General features: G+C 51.0%; 1 pseudogene; it reads left to right on the top strand.

Moving 5' to 3' along the window:
- The window catches only part of LOC121562865, a 32,868-nt pseudogene extending 27,042 nt beyond the window's left edge, over positions 1–5,826 (top strand).
- Positions 5,827–14,368: the final 8,542 nt, after the last annotated feature.

Below are 14,368 nucleotides of genomic sequence, written 5' to 3'. Positions count from 1 at the left end.
GTGGCGTGGTCTAAAGTAGTGCACTATAAAGGTGACCGTGGTCTAAAGTAGTGCACTATAAAGGTGACCGTGGTCTAAAAGTAGTGCACTATAAAGGTGACCGTGGTCTAAAGTAGTGCACTATAAAGGTGACCGTGGTCTAAAGTAGTGCACTATAAAGGCGGCCGTGGTCCAAAGTAGTGCACTATAAAGGTGGCCGTGGTCTAAAGTAGTGCACTATAAAGGTGGCCGTGGTCTAAAAGTAGTGCACTATAAAGGTGGCCGTGGTCTAAAGTAGTGCACTATAAAGGTGACCGTGGTCTAAAGTAGTGCACTATAAAGGTGACAGGGTACCGTTTGGGGACTGCAGCCTCCTGGTCTGTCATAACCAGCACCTGCCTCCCAGACCTGGAACACTTTCCATTGGTTCAGTTCAGCTGATGGTGGACCTAGGCTCCCCACCACAGGGCAGAGGCGTCCTGTCCTTTAGTCCCCCCTTTGATGGTGGACCCTAGGCTCCCCACCGCAGGGCAGCAGGCGGTCCTGTCCTTTAGTCCCCCTTCTGATGGTGGACTAGGCTCCCACCACAGGGCAGCAGGCGTCCTGTCCTTTAGTCCCCCTTCTGATGGTGGACCTAGGCACCCCACCGCAGGGCAGCAGGCGCTCCTGTCCTTCAGTCCCCCTTCTGATGGTGGACCTAGGCTCCCCACCGCAGGGCAGCAGGCGTCCTGTCCTTTAGTCCCCCTTCTGATGGTGGACCTAGGCTCCCCACCACAGGGCAGCAGGCGTCCTGTCCTTTAGTCCCCCCTTCTGATGGTGGACCTAGGCTCCCCACCACAGGGCAGCAGGCGTCCTGTCCTTTAGTCCCCCTTCTGATGGTGGACCTAGGCACCCCACCACAGGGCAGCAGGCGTCCTGTCCTTAGTCCCCCTTCTGATGGTGGACCTAGGCTCCCCACCGCAGGGCAGCAGCGTCCTGTCCTTCATTCCCCCTTCTGATGGTGGACCTAGGCTCCCCACCGCAGGGCAGCAGGCGTCTCTCCTTTAGTCCCCTTCTGATGGTGGACCCTAGGCTCCCCCACCGCAGGGCAGCAGGCGTCCTCTCCTTTAGTCCCCCTTCTGATGGTGGACCTAGGCTCCCCACCGCAGGGCAGCAGGCGTCCTCTCCTTCAGTCCCACGCCTGATGGTGGACCTAGGCTCCCCACCGCAGGGCAGCAGGCGTCCTGTCCTTTAGTCCCCTTCTGATGGTGGACCTAGGGCTCCCCACCGCAGGGCAGCAGGCGTCCTGTCCTTTAGTCCCCCCTTCTGATGGTGGACCTAGGCTCCCCACCCGCAGGGCAGCAGGCGTCCTGTCCTTCAGTCCCCCTTCTGATGGTGGACCCAGGCTCCCCACCGCAGGGCAGCAGGCGTCCTCTCCTTCAGTCCCCCTTCTGATGGTGGACCTAGGCTCCCCACCGCAGGGCAGCAGGCGTCCTCTCCTTCAGTCCCCCCTTCTGATGGTGGACCTAGGCTCCCCACCGCAGGGCAGCAGGCGCTCCTCTCCTTTTAGTCCCCCTTCTGATGGTGGACCTAGGCACCCCACCGCAGGGCAGCAGGGGCGTCCTCTCCTTCAGTCCCCCTCTGATGGTGGACCTAGGCTCCCCACCGCAGGGCAGCAGGCGTCCTCTCCCTTCAGTCCCCCTTCTGATGGTGGACCCAGGCTCCCCACCGCAGGGCAGCAGGCGTCCCTGTCCTTTAGTCCCCCTTCTGATGGTGGATCTAGGCTCCCCACCGCAGGGCAGCAGGCGTCCTGTCCTTCAGTCCCTTCTGATGGTGGACCTAGGCACCCCCACCACAGGGCAGCAGGCGTCCTGTCCTTCAGTCCCCCTTCTGATGGTGGACCTAGGCACTCCACCGCAGGGCAGCAGGCGTCCTGTCCTTCAGTCCCCCTTCTGATGGTGGACCCAGGCACCCCACCGCAGGGCAGCAGGCGTCCTGTCCTTCAGTCCCCCTTCTGATGGTGGACCCCTAGGCTCCCACCGCAGGGCAGCAGGCGTCCTGTCCTTCAGTCCCCCTCTGATGGTGGACCTAGGCACCCCACCGCAGGGCAGCAGGCGACCCTGTCCTTCAGTCCCCCTTCTGATGGTGGACCTAGGCACCCCACCGCAGGGCAGCAGGCGTCCTGTCCTTCAGTCCCCCTTCTGATGGTGGACCTAGGCACCCCACCGCAGGGCAGCAGGCGTCCTGTCCTTTAGTCCCCCTTCTGATGGTGGACCTAGGCACTTCACCGCAGGGCAGCAGGCGTCCTGTCCTTCAGTCCCCCTTCTGATGGTGGACCTAGGCACCCCACCGCAGGGCAGCAGGCGCCCTGTCCTTCAGTCCCCCCTTCTGATGGTGGGACCCTAGGCTCCCCACCGCAGGGCAGCAGGCGTCCCTCTCCTTTAGTCCCCTTCTGATGGTGGACCTAGGCTCCCCACCGCAGGGCAGCAGGCGTCCTGTCCTTTAGTCCCCCTTCTGATGGTGGACCTAGGCTCCCCACCGCAGGGCAGCAGGCGTCCTGTCCTTTAGTCCCCCTTCTGATGGTGGACCTAGGCTCCCACCGAGGGCAGCAGGCGTCCTGTCCTTTAGTCCCCCTTCTGATGGTGGACCTAGGCTCCCACCGCAGGGCAGCAGGCGTCCTGTCCTTTAGTCCCCCTTCTGATGGTGGACCTAGGCTCCCCACCGCAGGGCAGCAGGCGTCCTGTCCTTTAGTCCCCCTTCTGATGGTGGACCTAGGCTCCCCACCGCAGGGCAGCAGGCGTCCTGTCCTTTAGTCCCCTTCTGATGGTGGACCTAGGCTCCCCCACCGCAGGGCAGCAGGCGTCCCTGTCCTTCAGTCCCCCTTCTGATGGTGGACCTAGGCTCCCACCGCAGGGCAGCAGGCGTCCTGTCCTTTAGTCCCCTTCTGATGGTGGACCTAGGCTCCCCACCGCAGGGCAGCAGGCGGTCCTGTCCTTTAGTCCCCCTCTGATGGTGGACCTAGGCTCCCACCGCAGGGCAGCAGGCGTCCTGTCCTTTTAGTCCCCCTTCTGATGGTGGACCTAGGCACCCTACCGCAGGGCAGCAGGCGTCCCTCCTTTAGTCCCCCTTCTGATGGTGGACCTAGGCTCCCCACCGCAGGGCAGCAGGCGTCCTGTCCTTCAGTCCCCCTTCTGATGGTGGACCTAGGCACCCGCAGGGCAGCAGGCGTCCTGTCCTTCAGTCCCCCTTCTGATGGTGGACCAGGCACCCCACCGCAGGGCAGCAGGCGTCCTGTCCTTCAGTCCCCCTTCTGATGGTGGACCCAGGCAACTTCCCACCGCAGGGCAGCAGGCGTCCTGTCCTTCAGTCCCCCTTCTGATGGTGGACCACTCCCCACCGCAGGGCAGCAGGCGTCCTCTCCTTTAGTCCCCCTTCTGATGGTGGACCTAGGCTCCCCACCGCAGGGCAGCAGGCGTCCTGTCCTTTAGTCCCCCTTCTGATGGTGGACCTAGGCTCCCCCACCGCAGGGCAGCAGGCGTCCTGTCCTTTAGTCCCCCTTCTGATGGTGGACCTAGGCCCACCGCAGGGCAGCAGGCGTCCTGTCCTTTAGTCCCCTTCTGATGGTGGACCCTAGGCTCCCCACCGCAGGGCAGCAGGCGTCCTGTCCTTTAGTCCCCCTTCTGATGGTGGACCTAGGCTCCCCACCGCAGGGCAGCAGGCGTCCTGTCCTTCAGTCCCCCTTCTGATGGTGGACCTAGGCTCCCCACCACAGGGCAGCAGGCGTCCTGTCCTTTAGTCCCCCTTCTGATGGTGGACCTAGGCTCCCCACCGCAGGGCAGCAGGCGTCCTGTCCTTCAGTCCCCCTTCTGATGGTGGACCTAGGCTCCCCACCGCAGGGCAGCAGGCGTCCTGTCCTTTAGTCCCCCTTCTGATGGTGGACCTAGGCACCCTACCACAGGGCAGCAGGCGTCCTCTCCTTTAGTCCCCCTTCTGATGGTGGACCTAGGCTCCCCCACCGCAGGGCAGCAGGCGTCCTCTCCTTTAGTCCCCCTTCTGATGGTGGACCTAGGCTCCCCACCGCAGGGCAGCAGGCGTCCTCTCCTTCAGTCCCCTTCTGATGGTGGACCTAGGCTCCCCACCGCAGGGCAGCAGGCGTCCTGTCCTTTAGTCCCCACCTTCTGATGGTGGACCTAGGCTCCCCCACCGCAGGGCAGCAGGCGTCCTGTCCTTCAGTCCCCCTTCTGATGGTGGACCTAGGCTCCCCCACCGCAGGGCAGCAGGCGTCCTGTCCTTCAGTCCCCCTTCTGATGGTGGACCTAGGCTCCCCACCGCAGGGCAGCAGGCGTCCTCTCCTTCCAGTCCCCCTTCTGATGGTGGACCTAGGCTCCCCACCGCAGGGGCAGCAGGCGTCCTGTCCTTCAGTCCCCCTTCTGATGGTGGACCCAGGCTCCCCACCGCAGGGCAGCAGGCGTCCTGTCCTTCAGTCCCCCTTCTGATGGTGGACCTAGGCTCCCCACCGCAGGGCAGCAGGCGTCCTGTCCTTTAGTCTCCCCTTCTGATGGTGGACCTAGGCTCCCCACCGCAGGGCAGCAGGCGTCCTGTCCTTAGTCCCCCTTCTGATGGTGGACCTAGGCTCCCCACCGCAGGGCAGCAGGCGTCCTGTCCTTTAGTCTCCTTCTGATGGTGGACCTAGGCTCCCCCCACCGCAGGGCAGCAGGCGTCCTGTCCTTTAGTCCCCCTTCTGATGGTGGACTTAGGCTCCCCACCGCAGGGCAGCAGGCGTCCTCTCCTTCAGTCCCCCTTCTGATGGTGGACCTAGGCTCCCCACCACAGGGGCAGCAGGCGTCCTGTCCTTTAGTCCCCCTTCTGATGGTGGACCTAGGCTCCCCCACCGCAGGGCAGTAGGCGTCCTGTTCTTTAGTCCCCCTTCTGATGGTGGACCTAGGCACCCTACCACAGGGCAGCAGGCGTCCCTCTCCTTTAGTCCCCCCTTCTGATGGTGGACCTAGGCTCCCCACCGCAGGGCAGCAGGCGTCCTCTCTCCTTTAGTCCCCCCTTCTGATGGTGGACCTAGGCCCCCACCGCAGGGCAGCAGGCGTCCTCTCCTTCAGTCCCCTTCTGATGGTGGACCTAGGCTCCCCACCGCAGGGCAGCAGGCGTCCTCTCCTCTCAGTCCCCCTTCTGATGGTGGACCTAGGCTCCCACCGCAGGGCAGCAGGCGTCCCTCTCCTTCAGTCCCCCTTCTGATGGTGGACCTAGGCTCACCGCAGGGCAGCAGGCGTCCTGTCCTTAGTCCCCCTTCTGATGGTGGACCTAGGCTCCCCACCGCAGGGGCAGCAGGCGTCTCTCCTTCAGTCCCCCTTCTGATGGTGGACCTAGGCTCCCCACCGCAGGGCAGCAGGCGTCCTGTCCTTCAGTCCCCCTTCTTACCTTCCCCTCACCCCTCAGCAGCTCTTTGTTGTTGATTATTGTGTAGTGAATCTGTTGCTGTAAGTTTCCTCCTCAAACTGTTGGTAAAATATTAATGACGTATAAATAAACTAATCCATGAATTAAGTGCTAATTAAGCTACTGTATGGACACCACACTCAACCATCTCTCTCCTCTCTTCCGCAGCAGAAGTTAACAGCTGAGTGTGTGTTCAGAGAACAGTTTGAGGAGAACTGGTACAACACATACGCCCCACGCTCTACAAACACAACGACACCGGACGCTTCTACTACGTAGCGCTTAACAAGGACGGCTCGCCGCGGAGGGGGCCGGACTAAGAAACACCAGAAACTGACCCACTTCCTGCCTCGGCCTGTGGAGCTGGAGAAGATCCCCCAGGCTTACAGAGGTCTGTTCAATACAGGTGACCTGGGCTGAGCCTGGGAGAGAGGGATGAGGACAGGGAGAGAGAGGTGGACAGGACTCAGAACTCCCACTGACCTCGCTCCCCAGCCTCCAGCCCCAACCCCCTAAGAAGGTGTTTATGTATTGCCCCCCTCCCGTTCCTCCGAGGACCACCGACCAGAGAGATAACCGTAGCTAGTGTTCCTGGACGTTAACTCTCTGAGATCGCTGTTTGACCTCAGAGGGTCAGAGCGGAGCGGAGGAGACGCTCTTCTCTCCAGCCACTGAGGAGAGAGAGGGGGTCCTACTAGATAGAGGGGGCTGGCATCAGGCCCATAAGACCTCCCTCTTGAGGAGAGCACGGAGTTGAGCGGAGGAGACAATCTCTTCACTGAACGGATACGGAGGAGAGATGGAGGGAGAGATGGAGGGAGAGATGGAGGGAGAGAGAGACTGGACTGGCGTCAGGCCTGTATGACTGCCTAACCAACCCTGGGATAACCGCAGGTTAAAACCACCTGCACCACTAACCATCAGAAGAAGACAAATACTTTTCCTGATGTGAACCTATTTTATACATAATAAGATACTTAACCAGCATTCACTGCAAATATAAAAAGGGTTTTGAGTTAGTCTTCAGTTTGAGTAGCACCAAGGGATGGAAAGTTGATCAGACTAGCTGAGATGGCCAGTGGACACTCTACTCTAGCCAGCCATTCACCACAGCAACCAGAGAACTCCAGGAAGGGGAGGGATTGACCAATGAGAGTTGAGAGAATGTCAGAGTGTTCTAAAGCAACGTGTAGAGAAGTCATCTTCTGACTTGTCATTGTGATGTCAGGGCTGAGCTGGAGAGAGAGTACGCTACTAACAGTTATGTATATGTGATGGAGACAGATGGGCCATGAGGGAGCATCCAGGTGTAGCAGGGTTGGCAGAACTTGGCACATAAGCTATATGATACATGTAAAGCTATATGATACATGTAAAGCTATATGATACATGTAAAGCTATAAGATACATGTAAAGCTATATGATACATGTAAAGCTATATGATACATGTAAAGCTATATGATACATGTAAAAAGCTATATGATACATGTAAAGCTATATGATACATGTAAAAGCTATGATACATGTAAAAAGCTATGTGATAAGCTGTGATACATGCAATACTTATTGACTATGTGATAAATGTAAAAAATTAATACAGTAGGACAGTCAAGGAGAGGATGGTCGCTCCTAGATTGCAGTTCAGTGAAATGTCGATGACAACGAATAAGAAATCATGAAAATAATAGGCTTTTATTGAGACAAACTGAATCAAATCAAATCAAATCAAATTGTATTGGTCACATGCTCTAATACAACAGGTGCAGACATTACAGTGAATGCTTACTTACAGCCCTTAACCAACAGTGCATTTATTTTAAACAAAAAAGTAAGAATAAAAACAACAACAAAAAAAGTGTTGAGAAAAAAAGAGCAGAAGTAAAATAAAGTGACAGTAGGGAGGCTATATATACAGGGGGTACCTGCAGAGAGTCAATGTGCGGGGGCACCGGCTAGTTGAGGTAGTTGAAGTAATATGTACATGTGGGTAGAGTTAAAGTGACTATGCATAAATACTTAACAGAGTAGCAGCAGGTAAAAAAGGATGGGGTGGGGGGCAGTGCAAATAGTCCGGGTAGCCATGATTAGCTGTTCAGGAGTCTTATGGCTTGGGGGTAGAAGCTGTTGAGAAGTATTTTGGACCTAGACTTGACACCCGGTACCGCTTTGCCGTGCGGTAGCAGAGAAACAGTCTATGACTAGGGTGGCTGGAGTCTTTGACAATTTTGAGGGCCTTCCTCTGACACCGCCTGGTATAGAGGTCCTGGATGGCGGGAAGCTTGGCCCCAGTGATATACTGGGCCGTATCGCACTACCCTCTGTAGTGCCTTACGGTCAGAGGCCAAGCAGTTGCCATACTGCTGAAGATATCATTCCTAACTTTTAGGATCAGGCTAGGGGAAAAATCTGACAATCTCCAATGTAAGACATAGGAAGATGAAAGAGCACACTTTACTAATTGCCATTAATAAATTAATTGTTTATTACAGGGTCAAACTGACTGCCCCTTAGAAGGCCAACCAAACAGACTTCTCCTTTCTGATACAGCCCAGATCATCCTCACACTCATAGTAGCAGATGATGTGGAATCTAGAAAGACTAGAAGATGCTGTATGTAGGCTGTGAGGTTACACCACTAGACTACAGTGAGGTTACACTACTAGACTACAGTGAGGTTACACTACTAGGCTACAGTGAGGTTACACTACTAGACTACAGTGAGGTTACACTACTAGACTACAGTGAGGTTACACTACTAGACTACAGTGAGGTTACTACTACTAGGCTACAGTGAGGTTACACTACTAGACTACAGTGAGGTCGTACACTACTAGACTACAGTGAGGTTACACTACTAGACTACAGTGAGGTTACACTACTAGACTACAGTGAGGTTACACTACTAGACTACAGTGAGGGTTACACTCACTAGACTACAGTGAGGTTACACTACTAGACTACACAGTGAGGTTACACTACTAGGCTACAGTGAGGTTACACTACAGACTACAGTGAGGTTACACTACTAGACTACAGTGAGGTTAACACTACTAGGCTACAGTGAGGTTACACTACTAGACTACAGTGAGGTTACACTACTAGACTACAGTGAGGTTACACTACTAGACTACAGTGAGGTTACACTACTAGACTACAGTGAGCTACACTACTAGACTACAGTGAGGTTACACTACTAGACTACAGTGAGGTTACACTACTAGACTACAGTGAGGTTATACTATTAGACTACAGTGAGGTTACACCACTAGACTTACAGTGAGGTTACACTACTAGACTACAGTGAGGTACACTACAGACTACAGTGAGGTTACACTACTAGACTACAGTGAGGTTACACTACTAGACTACTGGTAGGTTACACTACTAGACTACAGTGAGGTTACACCACTAGACTACAGTGAGGTTACACTACTAGACTACAGTGAGTTACACTACTAGACACAGTGAGGTTAACACTACTAGACTACAGTGAGGCTACACTACTAGACTACAGTGAGGTTACACTACTAGACTACAGTGAGGTTGCACTACTAGACTACAGTGAGGTTACACTACTAGACTACAGTGAGGTTACACTACTAGACTACAGTGAGGTTACACTACTAGACTACAGTGAGGTTACACTACTAGACTACAGTGAGGTTACACTACTAGACTACAGTGAGGTTACACTACTAGACTACAGTGAGGTTACACTACTAGACTACAGTGAGGTACACTACTAGACTACAGGTGAGGTTACACCTACTAGGCTATAGTGAGGTTACACTACTAGACTACAGTGAGGTTACACTACTAGACTACAGTGAGGTTACACGACTAGACTACAGTGAGGTTGCACTACTAGACTACAGTGAGGTTACACTACTAGGCTACAGTGAGGTTACACTACTAGACTACAGTGAGGTTACACTACTAGACTACAGTGAGTTACACTACTAGACTACAGTGAGGTTACACTACTAGACTACAGTGAGGTTACACTACTAGACTACAGTGAGGTTACACGACTAGACTACAGTGAGGTTACACGACTAGACTACAGTGAGGTTACACTACTAGACTACAGTGAGGTTACACTACTAGACTACAGTGAGTTACACTACTAGGCTACAGTGAGGTTACACTACTAGACTACAGTGAGAGGTTACACTACTAGACTACAGTGAGGCTACACTACTAGACTACAGTGAGGTTACACTACTAGACTACAGTGAGGTTACACTACTAGACTACAGTGAGGTTACACTACTAGGCTACAGTGAGGTTACACTACTAGACTACAGTGAGGCTACACTGCTAGACTACATGAGGCTACACTACTAGGCTACAGTGAGGTTACACTACTAGACTACAGTGAGGTTACACTACTAGACTACAGTGAGGCTACACTACTAGACTACAGTGAGGTTACACTACTAGACTACAGTGAGGTTACACTACTAGACTACAGTGAGGCTACACTACTAGACTACAGTGAGGTTACACTACTAGACTACAGTGAGGTTTTACTACAGTGAGGTTACACTACTAGACTACAGTGAGGTTACACTACTAGACTACAGTGAGGTTACACTACTAGACTACAGTGAGGTTACACTACTAGGCCACAGTGAGGTTACACTACTAGACTACAGTGAGGTTACACTACTAGACTACAGTGAGGTTACACTACTAGACTACAGTGAGGTTACACTACTAGACTACAGTGAGGTTACACTACTAGACTACAGTGAGGTTACACTACTAGAGTACAGTGAGGCTACACTACTAGACTACAGTGAGGTTACACTACTAGACTACAGTGAGGTTACACACACTAGGCTACAGTGAGGTTACACTACTAGACTACAGTGAGTTACACTACTAGACACAGTGAGGTTACACTACTAGACTACAGTGAGGTTACACTACTAGACTACAGTGAGGTTACACTACTAGACTACAGTGAGGTTACACTACTAGACTACAGTGAGTTAACACTACTAGACTACAGTGAGGTTACACTACTAGACTACAGTGAGGTTACACTACTAGACTACAGTGAGGTTACACTACTAGACTACAGTGAGGTTACACTACTAGAGTACAGTGAGGCTACACTACTAGACTACAGTGAGGTTACACTACTAGACTACAGTGAGGTTACACTACTAGGGGCTACAGTGAGGTTACACTACTAGACTACAGTGAGGTTACACTACTAGACTACAGTGAGGTTACACTACTAGGACTACAGTGAGGTTACACTACTAGGCTACAGTGAGGTTACACTATAGACTACAGTGAGGTTACACTACTAGACTACAGTGAGGTTAAGCACTACTAGACTACAGTGAGGTTACACACTAGACTAGTGAGGTTACACTACTAGACTACAGTGAGGTTACACTACTAGGGCTACAGTGAGGTTACACTACTAGGGCTACAGTGAGGTTACACTACTAGACTACAGTGAGGTTACACTACTAGACTACAGTGAGGTTACACTACTAGACTACAGTGAGGTTACACTACTAGGCTACAGTGAGGCTACACTACTAGACTACAGTGAGGTTACACTACTAGACTACAGTGAGGGTTACACTACTAGACTACAGTGAGGTTACACTACTAGGCTACAGTGAGGTTACACTACTAGACTACAGTGAGGTTACACTACTAGACTACAGTGAGGTTACACTACTAGACTACAGTGAGGTTACACTACTAGGCTACAGTGAGGTTACACCACTAGACTACAGTGAGGTTACAGTACTAGACTACAGTGAGGTTACACTACTAGACTACAGTGAGGTTACACTACTAGACTACAGTGAGGTTACACTACTAGACTACAGTGAGGTTACACTACTAGGCTACAGTGAGGTTACACTACTAGACTACAGTGAGGTTACACTACTAGGCTACAGTGAGGTTACAGTCAAAGCAGCAGCTACTATTCCTGAGGTCCAGCAAAATTAAGGCAGTTATACATTTTAAAAACATTACAATACATTCATAACAGATTTCTACAACATATTAAGTGTGTGCCCTCAGGCCTCTACTCTACTACCACTCATCTATAACACAACATCCATGTGTACGTGTGTGTATAGTCCGTATGTTATCATGTGTTTGTATGCATGTGTCTATGTCTATGTTTGTGTTGCTTCACAGTCCCCACTGTTCCATAAGGTGTATTTTTATCTGTTTTTTAAATCTAATTTTACTGCTGGCATGAGTTACCTGATGTGGAATAGAGTTCCATGTAGTCAGTGCTCTATGTAGTACTGTGCGCCTCCCATAGTCTGTTCTTGATTTGGGGACTGTGAAGAGACCTCTGGTGGCATGTCTTGTGGGGTAGGCATGGGTGTCCGAGCTGTGTGCCAGTAGTTCAAACAGACAGCTCTGTTCATTCAACATGTCAATACCTCTCACAAACACAAGTAGTGATGAATTCAATCTCTCCTCCACTTTGAGCCAGGAGAGATTGACAAATCAAATCAAATGTTATTTGTCACATGCGCCGAATACAACAGGTGTAGACCTTACAGTGAAATGCTTACTTACAAGCCCTTAACCAACAATGCAGTTTTAAGAAAAATAAGTGTTATGTAAAACATAGATAAGTAAAAAATGAAAATAACAAATAATTAAAATAAAATAACAGTAGGGAGGCTACAGTTGAAGTCTGAAGTTTACATACACCTTAGCCAAATACATTTAAACTCAGTTTTTCACAATTCCTGACATTTTATCCTAGTAAAAATGCCCTGTCTTAGGTCAGTTAGGATCACCACTTTATTTTAAGAATGTGAAATGTAGGAATAATAGTAGAGAGAATGATTTATTTCAGCTTTTATTTCTTTCATCACATTCCCAGTGGGTCAGAAGTTTACATACACTCAATTAGTATTTGGTAGCATTGCCTTTAAATTGTTTAACTTGGGTCAAACGTTTCGGGTAGCCTTCCACAAGCTTCCCACAATAAGTTGGGTGAATTTTGGCCCATTCCTCCTGACAGAGCTGGTATAACTGAGTCAGGTTTGTAGGCCCTCCTTGCTCGCACACGCTTTTTCAGTTCTGCTCACATATTTTCTATAGGATTGAGGTCAAGGCTTTGTGATGGCCACTCCAATACCTTGACTTTGTTGTCCTTAAGCCATTTTGGAACAAATTTGGAAGTATCCTTGGGGTCATTGTCCATTTGGAAGACCCATTTTACGAACAAGCTTTAACTTTCTGACTGATGTCTTGAGATGTTGCTTCAACATATCCACATTATTTTCCTTCCTCATGATGCCATCTATTTTGTGAAGTGCACCAGTCCCTCCTGCAGCAAAGCACCCCCACAGCATGATGCGCCACCCCCGTGCTTCACGGTTGGGATGGTGTTCTTCGGCTTGCAAGCCACCCCCTTTTTCCTCCAAACATAACGATTCATTATGGCCAAACAGTTCTATTTTTGTTTCATCAGACCAGAGGACATTTTTCCAAAAAAGTACGATCTTTGTCCACATGTACAGTTGCAAACCATAGTCTGGCTTTTTTATGGCGGTTTTGGAGCAGTGGCTTCTTCCTTGGTGAGAGGCCTTTCAGGTTATGTCGAAATAGGACTCGATTTACTGTGGATATAGATACTTTTCTACCTGTCTCCTCCAGCATCTTCACAAGGTCCTATGCTGTTGTTCTGGGATTGATTTGCACTTTTCGCACCAAAGCACGTTCATCTCTAGGAGACAGAACGCGTCTCCTTCCTGAGCGGTATGACGGCTGCGTGGTCCCATGGTGTTTATACTTGCGTACTATTGTTTGCACAGATGAACATGATACCTTCAGGCGTTTGGAAATTGCTCCCAAGGATGAACCAGACTTGTGGAGGTCTACCATTTTTTTTTCTGAGGTCTTGGCTGATTTCTTTTGATTTTCCCATGATGTCAAGCAAGGAGGCACTGAGTTTGAAGGTAGGCCTTGAAATACATCCACAGGTACACCTCCAATTGACTCAAATTGATGTCAATTAGCCTATCAGAAGCTTCTAAAGCCATGACATCATTTTATGGAATTTTCCAAGCTGTTTAAAGGCACAGTCAACTTAGTGTATGCAAACTTCTGACCCACTGGAATTGTGATACAGTGAATTATAAGTGAAATAATCTGTCTGTAAACAATTGTTGGAAAAATTACTTGTGTCATGGACAAAGTAGATGTCCTAACTGACTTGCCAAAACTATAGTTTGTTAACAAGAAATTTGTGGAGTGGTTGAAAAATGAGTTTTAATGACTCCAACCTAAGTGTATGTAAACTTCCGACTTCAACTGTATATACAGGGGGTACTGGTACAGAGTCAAAGCTCTTGTCACGCGTCTGGCTCCGGGACTTTGTATGTTGAGCCAGGTGTGTTCGTTTTGTTGTGTTTTGGTTGGTTGTCTTTGGTTGTGTTTTCTTGGTTTGGTCAATGACTCCCAATCGGAGGTAACGAGTGTCAGCTGTCGGCTCGTTATCTCTGATTGGGAGCCATATTTAAACTGTGTGTTTTCACCTTGTGGTTGTGGGTTTTTGTTCCATGTTCAGTCATTGTCACTGTGGACTTCACTATCGTCATTTGTTTTGTTGTTTTCGTGGTTGCTTTAATTTAATAAAGTCAACATGTTCGCTCAACACGCTGCGCCTTGGTCCGCTTCCTTAGACGATCGTGACAGAAAAACCCACCACAAAAGACCAAGCAGCGTACACAGGAACACCCGCAGGAGAGAACGCTGGTGGATGTCCTCCTCGGCTGGGGACATATTACGCAGGAGGAGGCCGTCCGGTACCGGAGGCGATGAAGGGGGAGAAACCTGGGAGGAGAGGAGCAACGGCGTCAGCAGGGCCATCGTCGGATGGACGAGGCAACCCCAAAAAGTTTTTGGGGGGGCACATGGCTTGGCGGCTGGGCAGCAGGAGGCTGCCACAGGG

The sequence above is a fragment of the Coregonus clupeaformis genome, unplaced genomic scaffold, assembly GCF_020615455.1.
Source record: "Coregonus clupeaformis isolate EN_2021a unplaced genomic scaffold, ASM2061545v1 scaf1351, whole genome shotgun sequence".
NCBI lineage: Eukaryota > Metazoa > Chordata > Actinopteri > Salmoniformes > Salmonidae > Coregonus > Coregonus clupeaformis.
The sequence above is the reverse complement of the archived record's forward strand: the minus strand, read 5'-3'. Positions and strand labels throughout refer to the sequence as shown.